Genomic DNA, 21,074 nt, shown 5'->3' with positions numbered 1-21,074 from the left:
GGTCAGAGGAAAAGCCATTAGAGGGAACGTGTCATCTTCCTTGAAATCAGATGTTAGGAATTTATTCCTGACAAGTCTTTAAAATGTCCCCGACTCTCCAGTCAGCTTCCCGGTGCCTCTTACAGATGAGTGCAGCTCCACTTCAACGCATTTCACTTGTTCCTTGCCAATTGCATCATCCGCATACTCAGCCAGGAACAGGGGATGTGGTTAGCACCCTGCCCAGAATGGGGGTTTCAGAATCGGCTTCCATGAAGGGCAAACACCTGGCCCCTCCAGTGGCCTTGATCGGAACCTTCGAACAATCAGCAAGAGAAATGCCGGAGGGGAACTGGGAGTCTATTTTCATAGCCCTGCAGCTGGTGCTTAGGGGCGGCTGCCAGGAACCGTCAGCATGTGTGGTTGGCTGTGGCAGCCCTGGCCTGAAAACTAGCTGGCTCCCGAGGCAGGCAGGGAGAAAGCACCAGGTGCTCCAAACGGTGATGGGAGGAGGGCTTAAGGACCTGCTACAGTCAGAGCCACGGGCACCTTCCGTGCCACGGGCACCTTCCGTGCCTCTGACCTAGGCAGTACATCTTTTAAAAGCCAAATTTATCACCAGCAACAGGCTCACCTACCTGAAGACCTGCCTGCTTCCCTGACTATGCCTCTAATGTCTGCATTCAGTGGGGCTGAGACTACCAGAGCAGACTTGGGGGACACTCCCAAGGAGGAAATATGACCCTACAACTGCACCACATGGGGGACACATCAGGGTCACAGTTTCCCCACAATGGGCCCAACTGACAATAGTTTTTGTGTTCTATGTTTAGGGTTTTAAAAAACTGAAATATAATTCCATCATCCCTCCCTTCCCTTCCCTCTCCTTCTCCCATATCCCCACTTCCCCTTGCTGCTCAAATTCATGGCCTCTTTTTCTTTAATTGTAATTGTTACATGCATATATAAATACACAAATACACCCCGTTTGGTCCCTTTAGCATTGCTTGTATGTACAGGATTTCCAGGCTGACCGTTTGGTATTAAGGGGCTTTTTCCCCCAGGGTTTTGAGACACGGTCTCAAGTAGCCCAGGCAGGCCTCCACTTCACTGTGTGGCTGAAGATGACCACATACTCCTGATCTTCCTGCCTCCATTGGGATTAGTGGCATGTGTCACCACCCCCGGTTGTTATTACTATGACCTTCTAGGTTATTTCTCAGTTTACAAAATGCCCTAGTTTCACCGGGGTCTATCTACCCTCAAGATGAAAAATATAATTACAGTGTTGCAGTTAACCAGCAGAGGGCGCCAGTCACACGCCTCATCAACAATCCGCTTTGCCTGAGGAGGCTCACAGATTTTCACCTCATGAGGCTGCATAAGGATCCTAGCACTTGAGAGGTGGAGGCAGGAAGATGAGCTTAAGGTCATCCTTGACTATAGAGTGACTTGGGGCCAGATTTCAAAAATGAAGGAAAAAAAAAGAACAAAAGAAAGAGAAATAATTCACCTCAGGGAAGCACAGACAGGTGTGTCTCTGTGAGTTCAAGGCCGACCTGGTCTACATAGCAAGTTACAGGCCAGTCATGGCTACACAGTGAGACCCTGTCTCAAAATCACAAAAGCAAATTCACATTAATATATTAATATAATTTCATTATATATTCTATACAGGGGGGGGAGGTGGATGAGTCGCTGCTGCTGGGTACCAGGTGAGCTAAGTGTTCTCACGACGTCATACCTGTCCCATCTTACCCTTGACCCATCCCTAAAATCACCTCCATGAAAGCTGCTGGAAGGGCTGTCATGATTACCTCTGTTTCTTTGTTTGTTGCAAGACTAGCCATTGAACCCAGGTCAAGAGGCCTGCTAGGCCGGGGGAACTGCTATATCCCAGCCCCCCCCCCCCACACACACACATTCCTTTTAAACTTTATTTCTGTGTGCATGTGTATGTGTGTGTGGTATGCATGCATGCATTCATGTTTGTTGGGGGCACCTGTGTGTGCAGGTTCATGCGCACTTGAGTATTCCTGTAAGCGGAAGCCAGAGATTCTTAGCAGGTGTCTTCTTTGATTGCTCATGTGTGAACAGAGTCTCTCACTTGAGTCAGGCGGCACTTACCAATTTGTCTAGTCTAGCAAGGCAGTTTTTTTTCCAGGGATCCCCTGCGTCTGCTTCTCAAGAGCTGGGGACACAGATGGGCCACCTCATCTCCTGGACATTTACACGGTCACTGAATATATCACTTCTGAACCATCTTGCCAGTCCCCTTCTGTTACTTTTTTTCTTACATTTATTTATTCTGTGTATATGTCCATGCATGCGCAATGAGAGTTGGTGGGCTGAGGCCGAGGGGCCGTTGGACCTCGGACTTTCTGAGAGAGTCCTTGGCCACCAGTTCCTTGGCCACCAACAGCCCGGCAGTGGTGGCGCGCGTGCCTTTAATCCCAGCACTCCGGATGTTATATACAGTGTTGTGAGCCATCATGTGGTTGCTGGGAATTGAACTCAGGACCTCTGGAAGAGCAGTCAGTGCTCTTAACCACTGAGCCACCTCTCCAGCCCTATATACAGTGTTGAAAACCAGGAGCTAACACCAAGATGTTGCAAAGCAAAACTTTAATAAGGGCCGGCCCATATTTTCAGTCTCCCATAGTAGGAGAATGAAAAAGGTCCACCCAGATTAAAGGCAGAGTAGTCTCTTTATACCAAGTGAGCAAGTGACTAAAAGTGGAATTTTGAAGTTATTTTTATGATCACGGGAAAGGTACATGTTATGGTTTATGGTCAGACAGTTAACCTACCATGAAACATCTCATGGTCAGTCAATTCTCAGAACAATGGAAACAATTTACAAAGTGTAATTCATAAGATTATTGAGGAGGAACTAGTTAAAACAGTTGGCAGTTAGCTGAAGATATGATCAAAGTCTAACACTGTTTAACTAAAAAGGAAATGGGGTCAGCTGTCCCTTAACAGGGAGGCAGAGGCTGGCGCGGATCTCTGAGTTCGAGGCCAGAGCTTGGTCTACAGAGCTAGTTCCAGGACAGCCAGGGCTACACAGAGAAACTCTGACTTGGGAAAAAAAAAAAAAAAAAAAAAAAGCCAAGCACAAGCAGGTATCCCTGAAACAATGAACAGTGAGGCCTACAACAGGGGAAATCCGAGATGGTCTCCACATTTCGACTTTTTGTCACCCCACTCGACACCTTTGACTGTCAGGAGGCTGTGAGCAGGCAGGCATGCCGCCCTAAATCTTAGGCGCTCACGCCGCCAAGGCTGATGCAACACAGCAAGGAAGTTAGGTAGCAGCCCCGGAAAAGCAATGTCCCTGTTGGCCGCCAGGGGTCAGTCTGGCTTGCAGAAGGGACTCAGGGAGCCTTGTAGACACAAGAAGCAAATATTGCATCATCCTGGGCGGGAGGAGGGAATCCTGAAACAGCAGGCTCCCAGCAGTCCTGAACCTCATGTTGGAGACTTTATCTACTCTAGTGGAAGTGTCTGTTGGCCTGTATTGTGGACATTAGACCACACAGCGGTCACAGATAGAAATCAGTCTCACCTGCACGCCTGGCTGTGAGGGATCCAGCATGGGAGACAGGCAGGCTTTTCTGATTTCACCCTTTCCTCCCAGCAGCTTAGGGAAAAAAAAAAAAAAAAAACAACTGCGTTTTGTTCCCTGCTTATAAAGAGGGGCTTGGTTACAGCTCTAAAGAGTTCCAGGGAGACTTGCCGTTGGTGTCCCTGGTACGCACACCTGGGGCAGTTTGCTGTCCCTCCCTCTTCACAACACACTAGACAGAAACCACAGGCTCTCCCTTCATCCAAGCCTAGCCGCTGGCACACGGGGGCTCTGGGATCGCAAGATGCCTGCTGGTTTTCCCCATCCGGAAGGGCACAGAGACCAAGGAAAAGATACAGCTGCCATGCACACAATCACTGCCATCAAATACTCTTAGGTGTCCATGGAAACTGGTAAATGACTGTTTGCTCACTGTCCTGGAAACAAACGGTGCAGGAGAGGGAGGCACATGTCCAGGGCAGGGCAGAGGCCGCTGTGTGCCTGCACTTAATCCTGTCTGCGTCTTCATCGTGAGCACACAGGGAAGAACAGGTGGCTGGCCTCTGTACTTCCCATCAAGAGAACCCTGTGTCCTCCAGGGACACCCTCACTTGGTCTGCCCCTCTCCCCCTATCTAGCACCCCAACTCCTGATGCTAGGTTCCCAGAGATTCTTCCTGGGGCTCATTTCCATTTCTAGAGAACTTTTTCCCTTTCGGAATAATTTGGGATTTGCAGGAAAGCTGCAAATTGGGCTGAGGAGATGGTCAGTGGGTAAAGTGTGCTGCGCAGGAATATCCTCGGAGCCAAACTGAGGCCATCTGTCTTCAGTATGCCGGGGCTAGCTTGCAACAGAGCAGCAGAGCTGGACTTGAAGAGAGGGGCCTCAGCTGAGTATCCCCTCCCAGCCACTGTATGCAAGTCTACTCTAACTGCGTACGGCCTCAGGGTCCCAGGGAGAGGTTGGGGAGGATTAGGGAAAGGGCTCTATCTACAGAGTTGTGGGGAGCCATCGTCCCTGCTGAGTAAAGACCTGCCAGTGTGGCAGCTTTCAGGTCATCCACACTTCTGACCATCAACCCCACCAACTCACTGGTCCGCCAGCGTGAACTTGGGTGGAACTGAACTTTAGTTTGTCATTGAGACCTTAGGAGGAAAGGGTAGATCTTACCCGGTCCCCACCCACCCACCCACCCACCCAGGGCAAACATTTTTACTATATATTGGCATAGTCAGTAGGACTTGACAAAACCAGAGACAAGTTTGGGGGAAGCCCTGGCACTGCTCTGCTAGGAGCGGAGAGAGAGCCAGCTGAGGCTATGCAGCCCAAGGGTGGAGTGTCCGCAGTGGAAATTCTGACACAGCTGGGGGCGGCCTGGCAGTGTGTCTTTTGGGGATAGTGACCAAAGCAAAAGTAGCGTAGAGAGGAGTGAGAAAAGAAACTAAGGCGGGGCCACCGAAGGAGGGGTGTCTGTGGGGAGAACCCCAGGATGGCAGTCCTCTAAGTGGCATAGAGTGGCATTCCTGTCGATGAGTGAGTGTAGTCTGCCCCTGAGTACTGGGATGCTTTGAGACTATAACCCAGGTCCTAGAACCCAATATTAAGGTCCTCGAGAGAGAGTAGCCCAACAGTATTCGCAAGCAGCTGCAGAGGCTGCCTGGCTGTGATTATATGCAGGAAGGAATACATCTGAAGTCAGTGTGGCTGCCCAGAGAGAGGCTGTATGTTTAAGGGAACAATTACGATGGGTGAAGGACCGACAGCAGGCATCTTTGTATCAGTTTCTCTGTTGACAGGAAAACTGGATAAGCAGGAGGAGGAAATGGACGTGTTGACTTAGAGCATCCTACGAGGAAGGACCAGAAGGCATAAACTAATTAGGTCTATGCTAAAGAGCCACTCCCAGGAAGTATTGGAAAGCAGAGGAGGAAGACCCAGGGCAAAGGTTACCCTGTAAAGAACTAAAGAGAGAGGTGGTAGACCCTGCTTCTCATCCCAAGATAGGTCCGTTAGCCAGAGGGCAGACAGAGGCCGGCATAGCAGGGCCCCTGGGACAGAGCTGCAGAGGAGTGGATGAGTCCCACTATGCAGCATTCTGTGGAGGAAGGAACCCTTGTGGGATGGAAACCCTAAGAGCGGCAGTGAGGGGTACCTGCAGATGAGGACTGTGCAGGGTGACTACTTCAAAGGAAGAAGCCAAAGCAAAGCCAGGTCTGGGGTACAGCTCTGTATTCTCAGCTACTCTCAAGGTTAAGACATGAGGAATGCAAAGCACTGTCTGGGCTACAGAGTGAGTTCAAGGCCAGCTTGGGCAACATCCTGAGACCTTGTCTCAAAATCAAAATAAAAAAAGGGCCGGAGATGTCGTCAAAAGGCCTTGTGTCTATCTCTGGCTCTAAAAGAAAGAGGCACTGCCAGACCAGAGGGAAAGAGAGAGAGAGCCAGAAACAGAGACAGAGCCCGAGCCCTTCCCACCAGTTCAACACTAATTCAGGCCTCCTTGGCTACAGGTTTCTGAATGAAACCAACCTGTCCATCAGGCTCATTGATTGTAACAAATGGGGAGCAGTCTGGTGCAGGATGCTGATCATAGGGGAGGCTCTGCAGGGGCGGGGGCCTGGGGACATGAGGACTCCCTGGACTTTCCCCTAAATCTTGGTGGAAGCCTCGAGGGGAATCCTATATCAGATAGTTGTCAGGGCTCTCCAGAATCATCCATGGCAGCTTCATCCCAGTGAGTGCTCCACCACGTAGCCACACCCCAGCCTTCTTCCCCCCCAACCTTACTTCTTTAAATTGTTTTAGATTTATTCATTTTATGTGTATGAGTGTTTTGTTTGCGTGTATGTATGTGTACCACATGCATGCCTACTGCCCTCGGAGGTCAGAAGAGGGGATCTGATCCCCTGGAACTGGAGTCATGGACAGTTGTGAGCTGCCATGTGGGTGCTGGAAATTGAACTTGGGTCCTCTGCAAGAGCAGTCAGTGAGCCATCTCTCCAACACCTCATGCCCCACCCCTCTTTCTCTTTCTTTGAAACAGTCTCTAGCCCAGCTGAGCTTAAAGCTCTCTTGTTACATGTGTGTGCACATGTGTGCATGTGCATGCATGTGCGTGCCCATATATGTGGAGGGAGCTGTTTTGGGTGTCATTCTCCGGGAGCTATCGACCTTGTTTTTTGAAACTGAGTGTAGTAGCTTGGATGTAATTGGCCCCCATAAGCTCATAAGGAGTGGCACTATTAGGAGGTATGGCCTTGTTGAAGTAGGTGTGGCCTTGTTGGAGAAAGTGTGTCACTGTGGGGGTGGGCTTTGTAATCTCCTATGCTCAAGCTACATCCAGTGTCACAGTTCACTTCCTCTTGTCTGAGTATCAAGATGTAGAACTCTCAGCTCCTTCTCCAGCATCATGTCTGCCTGCATGTTGCCGTGTCCTGCCATGATGATAATAGACTGAACCTCTGAAACTGTAAGCCACGCCAGTTAAACGCTTTCCTTTATAAGAGTTTTCTTGGTCATGGTGTCTCTTCACAGCAATAGAAACCCTAATGAAGATATTGAGTCTCTCACTAGGACCAGGGACTTCAGATTAGGCTAGGCTGGCTGGCCACTGAGTCCAGAGATCCACCTGCCTCTGCCTTCCCAGCACTTCCAGTAATAAAGACACGCCCTAGGGTCCAGGTTTGGTCGTTTGTTTGTTTAACCTGGGTTATGAGAATTAAAACTCACTTCCGGGCAGAGGTGGCACACACCTTTAATCCTGGCACTTGGGAGATAGAAGCAGGCAGATGTCTGTGAGTTCGAGGCCAGCCTGGTCTACAAAGATAGTTCCAGGATAGCCAGGGCTGCACAGAGAGACCCTGTCTTGAACCTTCATTTCTTCTTGTTTGCTTGGCAAGCATTTTACTGACTGAACCATCTCCCAAGCCCATGGCTCTGGACTCTCTATGCAGCTGAGGATAGCCTTGAACTTCTAATCTTCCTGCCTCTACCTCCTAAGTGCTAGGATTGCAGATATGTGCTGCCATGCCTGTTTTATGCTGTGCTGAGGGATTGAACCCAGGACCTCATGCATGCTAGATGAGTGTGCTCTACCAACTAAGTCACAGATGGAGCCCTTAATGTTGTTTTCAATAGGATTTCAGAGAGTTAGTGCTCTCTCTCTCTCTCTCTCTCTCTCTCTCTCTCTCTCTCTGTGTGTGTGTGTGTGTGTGTGTGTGTGTGTGTGTGCATACACACACGAGCACATGTGTGCATGCATGCAAACAAGCATAAGTACCAGCAAGATGATTCTAAAATGTAATGGAAATACAAAGGGCCAAGAATGGGAACAGCAAAGTGGAGTTGAAGACTTTACTCCCCAGCTGTCAATGCAGAGATGCACGGCCCATGAGTAAGACAACGGCCAGGAAAGAAGATGGACATGTGGTCCAGTTTCATTTCTGTTGCTGTGATAAAATACCCTGATGAAAGTTCCTGGGGAGAAACAGAGTTGGTTTGAGCTCAAAGTTCCAGGTTACCAGCTGGGCGGTGATGGCGCATGCCTTTAATCCCAGCACTCGGGAGGCAGAGCCAGGCGGATCTCTGTGAGTTCGAGGCCAGCCTGGGCTACCAAGTGAGTTCCAGGAAAGGCACAAAGCTACACAGAGAAACCCTGTCTTGAAAAACCAAAAAAAAAAAAAAAAAAAGTTCCAGGTTACCATTCATGATTATGGAGAAGTGAAGGCATCAGGCACTTCAAACATCTGGTCACACCACATCCACAGTTAAGAGCAAAGAGACGTGAACACTTCCCTTCCTGCTTGCTTGCTGGGTTCAGCTTTACTCCTCCACTGTTAGACAGTCCAGGACCCACACTCAGGGAGTGGTATCACTCACAGAGGACTGGATCTTAGCACGTCAATCAACGTAATTAAGACAATTCCCAACAGGCCAGTCCAATAGAGACAGTCCCTCGTTGAGACACTCAGGCCATCTAGGTTGTGTCAAGTTGACAATGAAAGCTAACTGTCACAACATGCAATTTCACAGGAGCTCCTGGACATCCCTATAATCCTAAGTGGTCTCATCCTACATGGAACATCCTACATTTTATAAGTAAGGAGAGAAACAGTGCATAATCCGGAGTTTTTACACACCATTTCAATTCTGTGGGAACTCAGCTTTGGGCAGTCTTGAGACTTCATTCCCCCCAACACACCCCGACCCCAGCCTGGACAGATGATGGGCCTTAGGCTCCTCCTGGGGCTTTGTCCTCCTGGGGCTTTGTGGGTTCATTGACAAGGTTTTGCCATCACCGAGAAGCCTTAAGTTCAAAGGCAAACCCAAACAAGCAGTGGTTTGTCTTTTGGATGAAGAAATAATCGGCTGATCTTTAGATCAAAGTGTGATGTCAGAAGCTGCTGATGCTCTTTGATTGAGGGAGGAATTAGAGAAGAGGCCCAGCTCTGACCTGGGCGTCTTCTCCTTGTCTCTTGCCCGGAATGTCTTCAAGGCCTTGTGAGCACCACTGAAACATGACAAGAATAACAGAGGACAGAGAGACAGTCCCTGGAGGGGGAGGTTGTTCTTCAGACTTGTTCCATCAGGTTGGGGGAAGTCATTAATCTTCTGGAGCAAGTCCCAGCTCTCTCAGGTCCCTCTGGCTGTTTCATTCTTTGGAAATGAATGTGTTGGACACGGAGAAGCTCAACAGGCAAGGGAGGAGAGGGAACAAGAGGTGCCCTGCTGGCTAGGTTCAGTGCAGGTGCTGGAGCTGGGGGTGCTGCTCTGTGTGAGGCACAAGCTGCCTGGCAGGGTTTGCGGGCTGGGAGGCATTCAGGGGAAGCATTGCATCTGGAGGTACAGAAGCAAGCCTGCTGGGATCCTCCAAACACACGCATCCATCTGCCCTATGGTGGGTCCCTGGTTATAAGTGCCAAATGCCCCTGCCGAATCCCTCAGACACTCTTAACATAGAAAACCAGCCATAGCTCCTCCTTGGCCAGGCTCAGTAACCCCTTGGTGAGTGTGGTGTGTGTGTGTGTGTGTGTGTGTGTGTGTGTGTGTGTGTGTGATGTAGGTGCATCTGCGTGCACGTGAGTAGGTGTAGATGTAGAGGCCAGAGGTCACCCTCAGCTGTACATGCACTTTGTTTTTTGAGACAGTCTGTCTAGTGGCTGAGAACTCACCAAGTAAGCTAAGCAGGCCTCAGGGATCCTTCTGCCCCCACCTCCCCAGTACTCATTGCCAAGGCCCCAAACCTGCCCCAGCTTTTTTTTTTTTTTTTTTTTGGTTTTTCGAGACAAGGTTTCTTTGTGTAGCTTTGCGCCTTTCCTGGGACTCACTTGGTAGCCCAGGCTGGCCTCGAACTCACAGAGATCCGCCTGGCTCTGCCTCCCGAGTGCTGGGATTAAAGGCGTGCGCCACCACCGCCTGGCCGCTTTTTTTTTCCATGAGTCCTGGGGGTCAAACAGATCCTTTTGGAACAAGCACTTTGCTGACTAAGCTATCTTCCAGTCTAACGCTGGCCTCTTCAATCCCCCTTTAGGAGTCTCCACGGTCTCTAGCAGAATCCTCCCCAGAGGAGCTTTGTCTTAGTGAGCAGAACACTCCTGCTCCACTGGCCTTCCGTCTACTTGGCCACCGGCTGCATCTTTTCAGCCCTGGGCCCAATAATTCCATGTGAAAATTCTCTAGCTATGACTGTGTTTACTGTAATTAACAACCACACCAAAGCCATATGAAATCCATACAGACCTGGGGAAGGGATGTAAATGTGCCCAGACCTGCTTGGTTGATGCCTCTCGGGCATCCCTGCCCTCTGTCCCTGAATAACACTCCCTTCTCGATGTCCTGAGACTGCCAACCAGGAAGGCACAAGCCAGGCTCTCCTGCCAACACATGGGTGTCATTTACCCATGGTTGCACTGGGCCACTAAATGCCATTCTCTGCTACTGATGGCCAAGGCCAGACTCAGAAGGGGTAAGGGTAGCTGGATAAATGAGTTCCAGTGCATGGCTGAGTGGGCTGTGCAGAGGAGCTAGGCAGAGCTCCCCTTGTAGACCTATGACTTCACCACCATCAGGAAGAACTTCATCAGCTAAAGTGGCCCCCCAAACACCCCAGGCTAGCAGCTCCAGATGGACAGCAGCACACAGCCCCTTCTGTTCTCTCAGGCTGTGCCAAGGGCTCTTTGTGCCTCTGAATTGACAACTAAACAGAGAACCATGCCAAGAAACAGTGGCAGGGCTGGAGCTGTCCCACCAGCTCTGTGGAGTCCTTCTTGCCTCATTCAAGACATGGCAGCTGGATTGTCCCAGTACTGAGTGGCCTCTGCACTCCTGGAGTGTGTTATCTACTGTGGAGGCAGGAGACATCTTGGGACGATGCTCAGGGTCGATGGTGTGAATGATCTGAGCAGAGTGATGGTACAGAGGGTGGAGCTCCTGTAGGCGTGGGGATGATGGAGGGTGTCCTTGGGTGTTTAGGGCTGCTGTGATATTGCACAGGGTGCAGATCAGAAAGGATTCCACATTAGAGGAACCAGGATTCTTTTTTTTTTTTTTTTTTTTCTGAGACAAGGTTTCTCTATGTAACAATCCTGCCTGTCCTGGAACTCACAGTGTAGACCAGGCTAGCCTTGAACTCACAGAGATCTGCCTGCCTCTGCCTCCAGAATGCTGTGATTAAAGTCAAGTGCCCCCATTGCCCAGCTGGGACCAGGATCTTACGCCATTTGTAACCAGGGCTGCTGCAGATCACAAGCAGTGACTTAGAAGTACCATTAAAAAGAGCTGCAGCACCTAAGGGCTGGAGGGTCATGATAACACTCCCAAACTCAGCACCTCCTGGATCCCAGAAGGAGCCTGTGCCCATGACCTTCTAGGCACAAAGGGTTTCTCAGGTGTGGCTCAGTTCAAGATCTTGAAAGGGACAATTATCTTGGATTATCAGAAGAGACAGGGAGGCAGGCAGAGAGAAAACATGGCCTGTTTTGTTTGAAGACGGAAGAATGGGCTGCAAGGCCAAGAACAGCAGGTGTGTTCTTCCTAGCGCCTCTGGGAGCAGCCTGCCCTGCCCACACCTTCTCTTGGCCCACTGGGACCTGGTGTGGAAGTCTGGCTTTCAGGGCTGTAACAGAATCACTCCCTTGTGTGTTTTAAGACACTGTGACAAAGGGCATGAACACAGGTAGTGGGAAGCCATTGTTGGGGTCCAGATGAGCAGGCTAGGTAGGCAGGAGAGCCACGGGAGCACCCAAGTGATCAAGGAACACTGACATGTTCTATCTCACTGAGAGTCACAGAGCTTGGAGACTGTGGCTGCTCTCAGCAGGTGGCAGATCCGGGCCAAGAGGGAACAGAATCTCACCTCCTCCATGAACCAGAAGTAACAGAATTCTATGTAAGATGGCAGGCTTGGCCTGAGCTGGGGGTGCATGGCGGCTCTCTTCCTCTGTCCTACCTCCCATGTGACCCCCCTGGTCTGCCCCTCTGTGTTCTAACTGCTTTAGGGACTACCTGTTCTGATAAATCACTGATTAAAATTGGGGGCTGAAGAGATGGTTCAGTGGTTAAGAGCACTGGCTGCTCTTCCACAGGACCCAGGTTTGATTCCCAGCACCCACCTGGTGGCTCACAACCCTCTGTAACTCCAGTGCCAGGGGATCCAATGCCCTTTTCCAGCCTTTGTGGGCACCAGGCACACATATGGTGCACAGGCATACAGGCAGGCAAAGCACCTATGGACAGAAGGAGGAGGAAGAGGAGGAGGAGAGGGAGGAGGAGGAGGGGGAGGAGGAAGAAGATCAACAACAATAACTATTACTACTACTTTTGGGTCCCAAAGTCATACACTTTCCAGAGACCCCAACTGTATAAGAAGACAGGGACAGGTGGCAAGGAGGGCAGGGCCCAGGGCCACAGGACCCATGACAATAGCTTGTGAGACATACTCACCTGCCATATGACACACCAGTCCAACTGTGGTCAGTGGTTTTCCCATAATGGCAAAGGACTGTCATCACCCCCAGTGAACCACACAGCTACCACTTCCTGCCTCCCCCATGACAACTATGATTGCCAGGCACATCTGTCTCCATCTTTGTGGATCTGCCTATCTGTGACATTTCATGTCAGTGGCTCGTGTGATATGGTCCCATGCGTCTGGCTGCTGTCCTCAAACGTCATGATTTCCAGGTTTCTCTACATTGTAGCGTGTGGCAGTGCTCCATGGCTGCGTAATATTCCACCTTGTGGATGGACCACTAGTCTAGTCCTGTTCCTGTTGCTGTAATAAGACACCTCGACAAAAGCAACTTTAAGAAAGTGTTCATTAGTTTCGGGGTGTGATGGCGCACACCTTTAATCCCAGCACTCACGAGGTAGAGGCAGGTGGATCTCTGTGAGTTAGAGGCTAGTCTGGTCTACAAAGTGATTTCCAGGACAGCCAAGGCTGTTACACTGAGAAACATTGTCTCTGTAGAAAAGGAAGTGTTCATTTTGCTACAGTTCCAGGCATCATCCATCACTGTGGAGAAGTCAAGACAGGACTTGAGCAGCTGGTCACATCCACAGTCAAGAGCAGTAAGAGAATGAATACATATCTGCCTGCGCTTAGTCCCCACTCTACAGTCCAGGACTACAAACGTGGGGAATGGTGCCACCCATAGTGGACTAGGTTTTCTCACATCAATTAGCAATCAAGACAACCCCTCATTGAAACTCTCCCCAAATGATTCTAGATTGTGTTAAATTAACAATTAAAAACTTCCTGTTGTTTGTTTTTTCAAGACAGGTTTTCTCTGTATAGACCTGGCTGTCCCTGGTGTCCTGGAACTGGATTTGTAGACCAGGCTGACCTTGAACTCAGAAATCTGCCTACTTCTGCCTCCTAAGTGCTGGAATTAAAGGCATTTGCCACTATGCTCAGCAACAAATAAAAAAACTTAATCATCCCAACCATATTTGTTTACGTGCCCAAATGTGGATGGACATTTGAAATAGAAATAAGAATAAACGGACCAGTTTATAACCTTATTACCAGCAAGAAAATGTTAGAGCAACATGCTAAGAAAAAAAAAAATGCTAACCCTGAATTCTGTATTCAGGGGATGAAGGCAATAAGGTGTTTTCTGACAAACGGAAATAAGAAAATTTATGTCAAATGAGAGAACTTATAATTCCACCAGGAATCTCATGCTGGGAAAAGAGAGGGGCTAAAGCCTGGGCCAGCCAGAAGGGACACTTTTCTTCAGGAAAGAGACTTGCAACTTTCAGATCACCTTGCAGGAGAGCAGAGCTGAGACTCTGACAGGTCGGTGATGGACAGGACCACACCTGGACCAGGACTGCTTAGCTGTGCACACTCTTCATTTAAACCTAAATCTCCTGTCAGGAACCCGAAGACAGACTTATGGGGACATCACTGGACCTCTTGGTCTCTCTTACCAAGGTGCCACACTGGATGAGTCTCTCTTTTCTCCCATTTTTCACCACTAATGTGGCTCTTTTAATTGGATTTTTGAGGACAAGGGCTGAGTCTGCGTTAGTCAGGCTGCCAAGGACACAACTTCAGAGATCCTACCTCGAGTAACACTGTAACTGTTCTCCAGGGCACTCATTCCCATAAGCCCCTGCTTGGTAACACTGGCTGAAGTGTTTCCCAGGGAGCACATGACAGAGTCCTGAGTCCATTGTGAGAGGGCACTGGGAGAGGGATGGGGGTGAAGTCTCCCCAGCCCATGGTTCCAGCCCTCCCTGCCCAGGCTTGTGACTGAAAAAGCTTCGAGGCGGCAGGAACCGGAACCCAGGCTACCCCAGGGCACAGCTGCCCTTTAAGTAATCTAAGCTGTTACTTTTGAGGCTGATCCCTTCCAACAGGCTTCCCCTGGGGCACACATTATGAAAGGGTGCTGCTCCACAGGAGGCGTGGCTATTGGGCACCTTCTTCGTGGAAAGACATAGATACCCCATCTTAGGGCTAAATGGGACCCAGGCCTGGTGTATAGGAGCAGAGGCTGGTGCCAGGTGTACAAACGGTGCAGTCGCATGGGGCAGACCTGCCTAAAGGCCTCGCTGCTGGGGGGCGGGGGGAGGGGTGCATTTCAGGAGCAAGCTTTCCCTTGTTTCTCCTCCTTGTCCCCTGCCTTCCATCAGCTCACTGGACTATAGAAGGGCCCTCTCTGGAGAAAGGGTGATGCTCTGACAGAGGCAGGCCCATACTAGAAGAGCAGGGAGGGAAGGAGAAGGGAGGGTGTCTTGGCAGCTCTCAGAGCTGAGCTTCTCAACCCTGGGCACAGGCTGCACTCATGGCTTATCTGAGCCTTGGCCCCAGCCAGCTTTTGATGCTCAAAGCCAGGCATTAACACACGCTGACCTGAACAGAGGTGCTGTCTCCAGCCTTTCCAGCTTGCGCCTGCTCCTACTGGAGGCCGCTTGTTCTCCAGCCCTGCCTTACCCTTACCCAAAGAGGTAGTCTCCTTCTGCCTTGTGTATTCCATCTGTGGTTTCTCTGACCTGGTGGTGGCTCTGCCTGGGTTTGCCTGAGGACTCTTGGCAACAGACCCCTCTGTGCCCCTTGCAGGAGATGATGACCTTGTATGTGATGTACCTGGCTCCTGCTCTTTCAAGGTCTGTCTCATGCTGGTTTCCCAGGATGTCCTCATGGCATGGCTACTCCTTGAACCCAGCACCAGCGGCAGGAGAGGGCGGGCCTTGGACACAGTACAAGGACACAGGCCATCAGCCAAGTGCCCTATTAGCTCCCAGGTTCATGAATGGAATGGGAGTAAGCATGCCTTTTCCTCTGGACTCCATGCAGTGTGTTCCCGCTATTGTGCCTGAGAGGCACCTGTGTGGCTGGAAATGTCAGGTGTGAGATGCTGGCTGTTGTCTGAGCTGCCCTGACAAGACCGCCCTCATCTGGTACCAGACAGCAGCTCTCTCTGAGCTGTGTGTGACTAGAGGCTCTGCTCCTAGGGAGGGCAGAGGAGGTCCATGAGATACCTGCTGGGCATCAGCCTCATGGTAATCCTCATGGAAGAGTGGGAGCCAAAGGTGGCTATTTGCATTTTGACAGGAGGTTACTGAGATGCCTAAGACCGGTCACCTACAACAGTCAGATGCATATCAGTGCCCCAGCAGGCACCGCAAAGATCCACCTGTGCCAGCCATTAAGCATCAGATGCTGGCTGTGCCTCCCGAGTGCTGGGAATAAAAGGGCTAAAGAGGCTCAGTTATTAGAAAACAAGAGGGGGAGCAAGAAAAAGAAAATAAGAGAGGAAGAGAGAGATGGAGCATCAGTCAGAAAACACACCAAGCTGAATGTCAGGGCCTGCTGCCCCAGGGCACTGTCCATGACCTGGGCCTGGTACTGGGTGCGGCGTGTTGGCCCTGGGTGAATAGGGAAGGTGCTAGATGTTGACACGCTGCCCCGGCACCTAGCCAAGAAACACCTGCAACCTTTTGCCTGTTCTTAGAACCAGAGTTCATTGGATGAGCTCTGTGGCCGCGGGGGAGAAGCAGCATCCAGGGCCCTCAAGGCTTCAGTTGTAGTGCAGATGCCTTGGACACCTGGCCTTTCCGTCCACAGAGGCACTTCCCAGAACTTCCTGCTCTTGGGAGATATTTGCTATGCTGTCCACTGCTGGCCTGGTTCATGTGCCCTGCCTGGAGCCGAGTTCTGGCTGTGCTGGAAAGTCACCAGCCAGGAGGGAAGGAAAGTCGATACTGGGCCAGGGCAAAGGCTTGTCTCAGGCTGGACTCCAGCACAACTTGGCAGAATTCTAGGCTCCTTCAGTGCTGCCCAGAGTGCTTGGGACACCTGCTCAGGCCATAGCCTGGTTACAAATGCCACATGGTTGCTTGAATCAGAGTATGATGGTGTCTTCCCCATTCTCACTGTACCACCACATGTGACATTATTTAGAAATAAGATCATTGGCCAGGTCATGATGGTGCCTTAATCCCAGCACTGGGGAGGCAGAGGCAGGTAGACATCTATAAATTCAAGGGCAGCCTGGTCTACATAATGAGTTCCAAGCCAGCCAAGGCTACATCGTGAGACTCAGTCTCAAAAAACAAAAACAAAACTAAACAGGTTCCACCTGGAAGTCCGGGCTGCTCAGCCTCAGGGCCCTGGCACTTTGCACGGGCTTGGCTGGCTCTTAGGTGCCCTCTAGTCCGTCACCTTTGCATGGCCTGGCCCACAGCTCCCTCTAGCCTCTCTCACATACCCAAGGGAGCTGTGGGTGGACTCCTATTCCATTGCTACTTGGGGACCAGAATTCTGAGCATGCAATGGCTCTCAGAGCCTGGGACTGCTAAGAAGCATGTCCTCCATCCTTTTATGCTTCAAGGGGTAAACCAGAACTTTCTCAAGACTGTAAACCAGGACTCAAAGCCCACACATTTCACATAGACACCCTCTCTCTCTCTCTCTCTCTCTCTCTCTCTCTCTCTCTCTCTCTCTCTCTCTCTCTCACACACACACACACACACACACACACACACACACACACACACACACACACACCAGCAGCCTCTCTGCTCTGTCTCAGTCCACATAGGAGATTTAGTCATTGGGTCCTTGGGCTTCTGACCTGCTCCAGGAACAATGAAGGGTGGGCATATCTCTTAGACAGCACCTGCTGAGCCTACAGGTACCTTTATGTCAGGGTAACCCAGGACATCCAGGAGTGCTGTCATGCAGGGGACAGTCAGAGCTCAGACAGGCTTCAGGGATCTGGAGGCAGCAAACACCCAAGGCAGTGGGCATTGTTCTATGACTAGGGCTGCTGTGCCAAAGGCAATGATTTTCCAGAACTCAGCCATAGCTGCTGGGATTAGTGTCCCCGTGGCTGCAGTGATTAAGCGTCAATGGGTGTTGCCCTTTCATAGTCCTCGGAGCAGAAGGCTGGCATCCAAATATGGCTGGGTCCTGCAGGCTCCAGGCATTCCATAGTTGGTGGCTACATCAATTTAGGCTCGGCCTCCCTCTCTACGTAATCTGTACTTGTGTCAAGATTTACTTACTCTAATAAGGACACCAGCCACTGAGTCTGAGTCTGGTGGCTCAGGCCTGTCATTCTAGCTTCTCAGGAGGATTGTAAGTTCAAGACCATCCTGGACTACACAGTGAGTTCTAGGGCACCCAGGGCAACATAGTGAGACCCTGTCTAAAAATAAAAAGTAAAAAACAGGGCTGGAAGTGCAGTGGTTAGTGTTTGCCTAGCACTCACAAGGCCCAGGGTTCAATCCCTAGTATTGCTGAGTTGTTGGACTTAGAGCCCCTCATGTATCAGTAAGACCTCATGGTAACTAATCATATCTTCAGGCTGTTCCCAAGTCAGGTCACACTCACAGGCATCAGGGTTAGGACTGAAGCCTGTCTTCTGGAGGCACATTCTTTTGAGAGAAGTTCTTACTAAGGAGCTCTGGCTAGCCTATAACTTGCTATGTAGACTAGGTTGGCCTGCAACTCACTGAGCCCCTCCAGCTTCTGCCTCCCGAGTACTGGGATTAAACCATGCCTAGCCTGAGGGCACGTTAACCTGCAGCAGCTATGGGAAAACACAACCACTCCTGAAGCTGTAAGAAGGGTGGTGGAGTGTGAATAATATCTTAGAGTTTCCATTCCTGATCTTACCTAGAAGTCTCCAGACAGGGAAGCTGGTGGAGCAGGAATAGAGTGCAGAGCTGAGCAGAGAGGGGCCTGGATAGGCAGAGCCGAGGGCAGAGACCCAAGGCCCAGCATCCTCTCCCTTGGGAGGCAGCTCTCTTCCCAAGCAGCCAGAAGTCTGGAGAGCGTCACTGGGAAAAGCCCTCTTTCCAAGGCACTCACTCCACCAAGCTGCAGCTAAGGCTTGATGTCTACATGGGATCAGGGAAGGTTCACCAGACACCATCAGGAGTGTATCTCTCCCTTCTAGGCTAAGCACCTTCACCTCCCAAGGTCAAGGTCTAGGCTGACCATCAGCAGGTGTTGGGAAACACAAGAGCTGCCATCAGAAGGAGCCACTGCTCAGGCCCCACAGACTCTGGTTTCCTGCCCTCCTCCCCCAATAAGCCCCCCTCCCCCAATAAGCCCAAGTACCATGAAAATAGCCCGGTTGTGTTTTTTCCTCCTATTCTGGGGATTGAACTCAGGGTCTTGTGTACACTAGGCAAGGGCTACCACTGAGTCATACATCTCCCTGACTTTTTTTAAATTTATGAAACAGGATCTCACTAAGTTGCCTAGGCTGGCAACTGCTAACTCAGTAGTTGGGATTACAGATGTGAGCCACCACTTCCAGCTGAGAGATAGCAGAACTAACAAAGACTCGCACATCACACACTAGCAGAGCTGAGTGATGGCATAGTGGCCAGCACTTGCCCAGAGTATTCAAAGCCTGGGTTTCATCTCCAGCAAAACACACACACACACACACACAACTATGCAAACACAACTACCATAAACACACACTCACATGCACTAACATGCATATTTGCACACACACACACACACACACACACACACACACACCTCCCACACTCCTAATCAAATGGAGTTAGAGGTTAGGAGGGGGGCCACCTCCTGGACCAGTGCCCACGGCAGGCCTCATCACAGGATGTGAAGACCACAGCATATTCATAAGCTGCTTGCACAAGGACAATAGTCCAGCCAAGTCTGTTAATATCACCATCTCATGGAACAGCCCCTGGAAGCAAAGTCTTTGTTTGCAAACAGATTACATGGGCCTCTTTTCTTTGTCTTTAGGCATCTCCCCTCAGCCTAGCCCCTGCAACACACACACATCCGGGTGCCGATCTCCTGCCTTTTCAGGGTCAGCCTAGCATGTTGGGGAGGTGCCCAGGGCCCCTGCAGAACCAAGGCCAGTCTGTCCTGCAGGCCTCTCCATAGCTGCACATCTCATGAAGCTGAGCCCAGGGGAGACAAGAGGCACCAGGGTGCAAGATGGAAGGAGCTAAGAGCCAGTCCCACAGGTATGATGGTGAATCTTCCAGAGGCTCCAGGCCAGCTACCCGGGAATAGTTTCTACAGAAGCAGAAACAAGAGCGATCCTGATACAACAGGGGGAAGACAAGAACCAACTCCCAAGAGTTTGTCCTCTGACCTCCACATATACATCGTGGCTTTTGGGTACAGGCACACACGTGTGTGTGGCACACACAAAAATTGTTAGAAATTAGAAACAGGCCGGGCGGTGGTGGCGCACGCCTTTAATCCCAGCACTCGGGAGGCAGAGCCAGGCGGATCTCTGTGAGTTCGAGGCCAGCCTGGGCTACCAAGTGAGTTCCAGGAAAGGCACAAAGCTACACAGAGAAACCCTGTCTCGAAAAACCAAAAAAAAAAAAAAAAAAAAAAAAAAAAAGAAATTAGAAACAAAGGGTGGTGCTGACTTTGTGGTGCCAACCCTGTATTATACAACATCAGGAATAAATGAGAGGTGGCTAAGTGCTTACGAGCACTGGCTGCTCTTCCAGAGGGTCAATTCTGAGCACCCACATGGCAGTTTACAATCATCTGCAACTCCAGTTCCAGAGGACCCAACTCCCTCTTCTGGCCTCTGCACACAGCAGGCCCACATTACATATGTGCAGGCTAAACATTCCTATACACAACATACAAATAAACATGTAAAGAAATAAAATAAGTGAGCCCTTACACCTCTCTCTCTCTCTCTCTCTCTCTCTCTCTCTCTCTCTCTCTCTAGTATTGTGGGTAGCACCCATGCTAAGCCCCACCCCTTTGAGCCCCCCCCCCCCCCCCCAGCCACCTCTTAAAGTTGTTCCTCAGGTACTACAAGAGCCTCACCTGATGGGACCCTGTCCTTTCACCCCCATCAACACCCAGTGAAAGGAAAATAGAGGTCCAGGTGTCAGAGCCAAGGGGAAGAGCTGGGGTTGGGGGTTAAGAAGGGTGAAGCGGGCAAGACTGGTACTGGATCGAGGGCACCAGTGGAGGGGGTGTTAATAGGAGCTGTAACTTGCTTGTCATCCAGCCTAGTTTGGAGCTGTCTCTTCCAGACATTCTTACTGTTTGGGACCTTCTAGAATGTTCTGTGGAAACCCCATAGATGCTCACTAATGTACATAAGTGGTCTCCATCACTCACTTTCTCTCTCAAAGGAAGGATCTTGGACCTGCCCATGCAGATGGCACTCCAAAAGGAATTTTTCAGGAATTCCCAAGAGCAAGATGGAGCCAGGGTGCTCCTGTCTCTGCTAGGGGCACAAATGACCCATCACCATGGGTTGAGCAAGGTCCCTAAGACAGAGCCAGTTACCACGAAGGCTCAGACCTGGAGTGGACACTGGTGTGCAGGACTGAGCGTCATTTCCACATGAATCCAAAAGGATCCTGCTGGCAAAGTCAAGATGTCATCAGTTGTAGTGACGCATATCTGTACTGCCAGCCCTCAGGTAAGGGGGCTCTGGTGAGCTAGGAGGATTGCAAGTTTGAGGCTAGCCTGTACTACATAGTGAGTTCCAGGCTAGCCTGGGCTACATGATGAGTTTGAGGTCGTGAGACCCTGTCTCAA

The sequence above is a fragment of the Peromyscus californicus genome, unplaced genomic scaffold (genome assembly GCF_007827085.1).
Source record: "Peromyscus californicus insignis strain IS unplaced genomic scaffold, ASM782708v3 Scaffold_8__1_contigs__length_139910024, whole genome shotgun sequence".
NCBI lineage: Eukaryota > Metazoa > Chordata > Mammalia > Rodentia > Cricetidae > Peromyscus > Peromyscus californicus.
This window is presented reverse-complemented; position numbering follows the sequence as displayed.